The following is an 8,171-nucleotide window of genomic DNA, read 5'->3' as shown; positions in this document are numbered from 1 at the left end:
GGACTTCAAGTCATTCCACAGATTTTCAGTGGGGTTTAAGTCTGGGCTCTAACTAGTCCATGCAAGCACATTCAGATTTTTTCCCTTTAACCACTGTTTCAGTGTGCTCAGTTTTGTTGGTTGCTTTGGGTCATTGTCTTGTTGGAAGGTAAACCTTCTTCCCATTGAAGACTTTCTGGCAGAGGCCAGCAGATTTTTCTCAATAATTTGATGATATTTTTCCTTCTATCATGATAAATACTCCAGTCCCTTCTGAACACCCCCAGAACAGGATATTAGCACTTCCATGCTTGATGTTATTTGGATGGTGAACTGTGTTGGATTTCCGTTGTTTGGTGTTGAGGCCAAATAATAACATTTTCCATCTCATCTGCATCAGAATCTTCTAGGTGTGTTTGGCAAAGTTTAGTTGTCACTGCATGTGGTCTTTCTTGAGGAGTAGCAAGAAACAAGCAATATTTGTGGAGAATCTATGATATTGGTGTCACTCTTTGTCATAAATTCCTGCAGCTGCTTCAGATTTGCTTTAGGCCTCTTGGTCGCCTCTCTGACCAATTTCTTCCTGGTTCTTTCATCCAGTTTAGAGCGACGTTCTGATCCAAGGAAGTCTGTTTTGTACCAAATACTTTCCACTTCCCAATAATAGACTTCAATGTGTTTCTAAGCATTGATAAAGCCTTTGAATATTTTTGTATCCATCTCCTGACTTGTGCCTGTCCACAGCTTTATCCCAGATATCTTTTGAGGTCTGGACTATTACAGTCAAGTTTTTTTCAAGTTGAAATAGTAAACGTGTAAGAAAAGGGTTATTTCCAGTAAATTCCTTTTTATGTTAACACTGGTCAATCTATTTAATGTATTTTTAAATAAATAAATTACACCACATAATGAGTGGCCCAATTATTATAATAGGACTGTCTTAAGACTAACTTAAGCCTGAAGCAGAGAAAAATAAGGATGTGTAGAAGAGAGAGTTAAAGAGTTTGTCACTCATCAGTCTGAATGGGTTTGACAGAGTTTGGGCTTAAAATCTGATTCATATCAGGCTCTAAATCAGTCTGGGTGCATATCTAGTTCAGTTTCAGTCTTTCGGCAAGTCCCAGTGTGAGTCTGGAACTTAAATGTCTTTCCAAAGTGTTAGCTGGGGTAGCCCTTAGCTGCCCACCCTCCTTCTTTTTCTCCGTCCACTTTTTCTATTAACAAGTCTGGAACTACTTTCCCACAAGATTCTGACACAAAAGCCTTACAAAAAATCTCAGAACATGTCAAGAAACACTCCCTCGCCTCTCTCCCCAGTGACTCTGGATGTGAAAGGGCAGCCATTGCGCTATCTGCTTCGTAAGGCATACATATTTCATAGCTGCAATGCTAATGTCACTGTGCATATGAATCTGCAAGAAGAAGACTTTAAGAAGAAGGTCAACGAACAGACAGTACATGGTGGTGAGTCATTTAGCCCAAAAATGTGAGCTTGAGTGTAAGTTTGAGACAGTTCTTCTGATGAGATCCAGAGATTTGGAAACTACTCTGCTTTGACTAGGTTATAGAGTAGGTTATGTTTGCTTGAATTGTCAAATGGGTCTCGCTTGAATCATTTAATCATAATAAGCCCGTTAACTCAGCATAACCCAAAGTCCTGCCATAATCTTTGTCCTGGGAAGTTTTCAGATGAAAACAACCATTTAAACAACTGTTTCCGAGTGTCCCCGACCACAATAAATAAAATAAAAATATGGTAAATTTTTTAAAATAATCCTTTTTAAAAAATCTATTTTTCCAATTTACATTTATTTTAAATATTAAATTGCATTTTTATTATATATATATATATATATATATATATATATATATATATATATATATATATATATATATATATATATATATATATATATATATATATAATAGAATTCCTGCCAGCCCGAGACTCGAACTCATAACCCTTCAATTGCGAGTCCGACTCTCTAAAGCCCCTTTCACACTGCACGTCGGACCCGCAATATTCCCGTAACATTGCCTGGTCGCCTTCTGTGTGAAAGCAACCACGTCCCGGAATTGATTACCGAATCGAACCCGGGTCGGGGACATAGTAACATTGCGGTAATCGATCCGGAACGAGCGCTGTGTGAACAAAAGCCAGATCTAATTCGGTATCGAAGTGATGACGCGCGTTATCGCGCGACTCTTTTACCGGCTGTTTTGAAGGAAGATCAACATTCGCGACGAAAACATATGTGCAAACTGTAATGAAGCAGAGATCAGTTAGTTCCTCACTTTCCGCGCTGACTAAGAGATCGTTTGCTTGCTTCAGTTAAAGTATAACGTGCCAAGCGTTGTCGACTCGTACATTACACGTCACGCGCTGATGTCACGTGTCGTTACGGGATCTTCAAGGGTTGTGTGTGAAAGCACGCACATATACCGGGTCATCACTGGCAGTGTGAATGTGCCAAATCTAGCGACCAGGGAACAATTGCAGGAACACTTTACCCCTGTATTTGCCGGAATGGCAGTGTGAAAGGGGCTTAACCATTAGGCCACAACTTCCCCCACTAATCACATTTTGTGCAGTTTCACCATACGGCACTTTACAACATAAACTAACTTTGCATGCAATAAAAATATCAACTTTTTTATATTAATGAGCAATGATCAAAAATATTTCTAAGAAACAATAATAAATTATTTACTTTTTTCTTCAATAATTGTATTCTTATAATGAAGATTTAATTCATATATCATAATGTTTGACTTTATAGCTCTCCACCGTATCAACATTTACATTCATTGAGTCATTACATGTATGATTTATACTTTTATGGATTTTTAAATGTATACAGATAAACAATGAGCATCATGCCACTTGGCATGCCTCAGGCACAGCCAATCACAGACCATAGCCACTTCCATCTTTACCAATCAGCTTACAGACATATTAAAACTTCAGAAATCGGAGGGAGAGAATAGGAGAGTCAGAGCTGTTTATGAAAAGTCCAGTGGAACACAGCACACCAGAATCCATCAGAAGGTGCAAAGTAATTCATTCAGTAATACAGCAGTAGAAGTGCCTTATTGGAATGGAACAGGTATTAATGGGAACTCATCAAATCAATATTTTTCTCTTTTACCACTTTTCCACCAAAATGGTGCTGGTTTGTGTACCTGTAAACATGTACATATGATGGAACCTTGTCGATGGAAAAGACCATTTCTTTCCTTTCCATTCACAGTAACCCCTTTCACATGTGGGGGCATGCTGATAAGTGAATTTCACACACGTTTGCTGTTGTGCGGAGGTGATAACTGATGTAATCAGGGCAGTGAAGTCTTCCAGTCCCCCTCCCATCGCCACACAGCTGACATCCTCCAACTCACATCAAAAGCCTCAGACTCACATGTATGATGTATGCAGGCATGTGCTCTCGCACATAGTATCTCTCTCACCCACACTCCCAAACATCCATTCAGCGTGCACAGAGTTATTACTAAATTGTGAAGAAGCTATAATTATTCTATTAGTCTGTGAACATTTATCCATGCTTTTTATAGTCTCTTGCTGCTCTAGGCACCAATATATAATGATATTAAGCCTCCACTCTCAGTTAGAAGTCTGAAATACTCCTAACAGATATATAATATTAATTTTTATTTATTCAGATTTAAAATACACACACAGACATATAGATGGTAATTAGTGAAATTAGATAAAGTTTTCTGGTTGTGATTTAAAAAATGAATTAACGCATATATTTACACATAACATATTTTATTTAAATTGAGCAAATTTTCTTTTTATTTGAACTTACTTCCACTTTCTTTCTTTTGTTCTCCTCACCCTTTTCTCTTTCTTTTCCTCTCTTTTATTTCCTTCTTCCCCCTTTCCCTTTTATTATCTATCTATCTATCTATCTATCTATCTATCTATCTATCTATCTATCTATCTATCTATCTATCTATCTATCTATCTATCTATCTATCTATCTATCGATAGATAGATAGATAGATAGATAGATAGATAGATAGATGTATCGATAGATAGAAATGTGAATGTTCATACAATAAAAGTATTATTTAATAAAATTATTTTTCAATCTGTAAAATATACTCAAGCCTTTCCAAAATATATAAAAAATATGTTTCAAATATATTTTGCCCAGGAAAAAAGTATATACACATAAAAAAACACTGTGGACTGCTAAGCATATTGAAGGTTATTTATTCGAGCTAGTCTTGACTGAGATAATTATTCAAAGACGTGAGGAGATATTCTCTCCTCTGACTCTCTCTGCCTCTTTTTGAAGGATAAAGACTGATACTATCTTTTTCTTCTTCAGCACTGACATTTTGCCCTTGACCCACATGATCTGTGTTTTCACATGTCTTTGACTAGAACTATGAATTGATGGCTTTGCTGCAGCACTAATGTGTTAGAAATCCCTGGCTCTCTGTGTTTAAAATGTGTGTGTGTCTGGAGGTTTAATGAGAAGTGGCATATGAGTCAGACCGGAGGTTCATGGCTCTTTGCTCTCACCTCTTAGAGTAATGGTGTGTGGGCTTCAATCACTCAAACTGGAACTAACACATGAACACACACACACATGTGTGCGTGTGCATTCCCAAAGAGGAACACATTCACAGAAAATGCACAACATCTATCCTAGTGCATTTTGGTGATGTAGCATAGAACCATTTTTTACAAATAATGTATGTTTGTCAATCCAGACATCATCAAATTTGATTGAATCTATGACCCCTCAAGCAACCAGAGGTTTGTTCATGTCTTATGAAAATTATCATTTTGAAGTGAGACGAGTGACGAGACGTGGGGCTATTAGCAATAAACAGTGAAGTTGCTCACACATACAGCAATTCAGAATGACAAATAGACCAAAATGTTATTCATTTTCAGCGAGAGCCAGGCAGTTTCCAGTGACATCAATCACACAGCCATTGGCAATGTTGCCAGTGTTGAGTATGTTAAATTCAACTATTCAAATCCCCAGCTGATTATATTTGAAGCAGGATTTTATTAATAAATTATAATGCTAATATTATGGAGTCCTAAATAGCCCATATGGCAAATATACCCTGTTTAATATGATATATTATATAAGGTATATATTGTAATGTATATTTATATTATATAAGGTATTTTATCAGAGAGGAAGACATTGCATTGTTTCATTGCACCCTACAGCTGGGAAACAGTGAGAATATAAAAGGAAACACTAGAACAGGTCCTGGAGGGTGTCTCTGTAAATGAGGACTGAGTCTGCTTTAAAGTCTTGTGTCTCACATCTACTAAGATGATATTTTTGTTGCTGGTAGTCAGACTCTTGAGTCACAGTGGCACTCCAAACCCTTAGAGACAAAGACAGAGCGAGAGAGACAGACTGTAAACAGAGCAGCTAAAGAGACAGAGCAGAAGAAACAACAAGAGAAAAGAATCAATCTTCATTTTTCAGAAGAAATGAATTTGAAGAGCTAATGATGGTATATTCAATAACTCATCAGCTAGAGAGAGAGAAAGTAAAGGTTGAGATTTTATAAATAGGAGACTAAACAATAGCTTTCCATAATATAATATTTATTTTTTATTTTTTGGGGGGTGACCCCTCTCCCCTGGGAAGACTGTGCATAGTGAACCTCAACAGCCCCCAGTCCAGCTCTGCTCAGACCAAACTACAGCCAAATACTGATGTGACTCATACCCAATTCTGAATATGAAAGGATGATTAAAGACCCAAATCAAGAAATAGACAGAGATGGAGGCTGTTGGCACTGTAAAGGAGGAGAGATGGATTTATAGAACTGCAAGAGATATACTTGACTAGCTTATTAATATTAATTACATTATGCAAATAACTCAAACTTTTTTTGAAATTGCTTAACTTCTGAACATTAATAAAAAAATAATAATTATTTAACAATTGATTCTGTTTCAATAAATACATAAAAAATTTATGGAATGAATGAATGAATATATGGATTATTTTAATTTTCTATTAGGAAAATATTTAATTAACTAAATAAATGCTTGGCTTAGGATTATTTATTAGATTATGCAAAAAAAATTAACTTTAACATTTTGTGAAAATTAATACAAAATCTAAATAATAATAATAATACAAAAAAAATACAAAAAGTCATAAATCAAAAAAAATAAAATAAAATAAGACCAAATAATCACAATGTTCATGTGAATAATTCCAATATTGATTTCTACAATTCTAACATCCTCAAAAGAAATAATATTTTACCTGTGATGTTGAGTTTGCAGCCTGTAATTGAAGGTAACCATACAAATGACGGCAGGAAATAATGGCCGATGGGACCAGGGACTACCTTAAATGACGCCTGTGTTTGATTGGTTCTCAGATTCAGTGGAGTGTTTCCAAGAAGACGAGATCAATGTGTTACTGCAGTGAGCATACAATGAATGAATTCATTCACAAATTAATAAAAAGTGATTTAACCCTGCCATAAAGTCAACATTAAGCACAAATACCACACACGAATAATATAAATACAAGGTAGAACACACAATCATATTAAACATGATCACACACAAACTGTCTCAGCAGAGTAAAACATGTCTCTCTTTTGCCTCCAGCAGCACAAAACACACAATTAGAACAACCTCAGCAAAGACATTCAGCCTTATGGTGAATATTGCACCCTATGGAGCCAACAGGCCTTTGGTAACGGTTCACTTTCCCTCCGACTGAAGTTCTCGACAGGGCAGCGCTCCAAATTTGCAAGTCTGTCTGTCACACACTCAGTTCCTCTGGAAATGGCAGTCTGTTTGGGTTTTTCTCTGATGGGGTTGTGCTCAGAACAGGTGGCCATCTGAGAGGGCAGTCTCATTATCCTCTCCATCCTCTCAAAAACAGATCCACACTGTCAGCCTACGTGTCTGTCAAAGCGCTATCTCATAACTAACCCACTCAGCCAACATGCCCAGAGGCTCTCCATATATTTCATAATAGTAAAATGTGCTCATTTGAGAAGCTGAAAATACCCATTACCATTAAAGGCAATGGTTTATATCTAAAGCGGCTGACAGCTCTCAAAACACATTGCCTATTGGGCCAAGTGTATAAGACAAAAAGTTTATTAGGCTACGAAGTAAACACTTCTAGTAAATATTCAGAATTTGAACTTGTGATCTCTCTCATGATTCAGAGACCAGCTATTGTCTAAATATTCACACCATGACACACAAACACAAATTACCCATTTAATCCTGGGCGGGCATGTAGATGCAAAAACACCCTCTGGTCACTTCTGCTTTCTGATTCATTTCTACTACATGTCTGAATATATACACCTGTTTAGAGAAATCCGCCCTCCCATCACCAATGATAAAGTTATTTAGAGCATCTCTTCATCTCTTCATGACTCCATGCATAGCAATGATTGAAAGATGTCCAAAGAAAAGATTTATTTGCTGAAAAAAGATTGAAAAACATATACAATTTTAATTTAGAAATGTATTTAAAAGTTAATCGAAAGCAATTGAAATTTAAGAGAAATAAGAATGAATTATTTATTTATTTAGCAACCAGTGCCCACAGTGAGTTTGCTACTGCTCAACAGCAATAATTGATGTTGATATTTGATATTTATATTTTCAGATAATTACACTTCCGTGTAGAGATATTCACAGTGCACCCGAGACCCGTTGAACCCGTACGGGTTCGGGTCTATATTTTTAATGATCAGCCGGGTCCAGGTCGGGTCGGAATCTATTATTTCGGGTCCCGGGTCTGTTTAACATTGTGTGTAATACCCGTGCGATCGGAGTCATCGGACTCGGAAAACACCCGGCCGTGATCAGACACTGCTTGTGTTTTTTGTAACTTGCAACTTGTAAAATTAGGAAAAGTGTGACCCAGAAAAAAAAAGTGATCCGTCTCTCTCTGCCGTTAGAAGCAGAGCGCGCAGACTCAGAGTTAATGCAAGTGCACGCATGGCAATAATGGATATAATTGGAGTAACGAGAGGAATAACATGGATGACTTTCTCGTCGGAGGATTGTAATGAATCAATGGCAGTCGGGTACAAGGAAGAGAGACTACGGCTCCCTTAAATTAGGTAAGACAAAAAGTTGTATTTTTCACAACAGGGTCCGGGTCCAGCTTTTGAAATAATAGACGGGTCCGGGTCAG

The sequence above is a fragment of the Carassius auratus genome, chromosome 45, assembly GCF_003368295.1.
Source record: "Carassius auratus strain Wakin chromosome 45, ASM336829v1, whole genome shotgun sequence".
Classification (NCBI taxonomy): domain Eukaryota; kingdom Metazoa; phylum Chordata; class Actinopteri; order Cypriniformes; family Cyprinidae; genus Carassius; species Carassius auratus.
Note: the sequence above shows the minus strand (reverse complement) of the source record.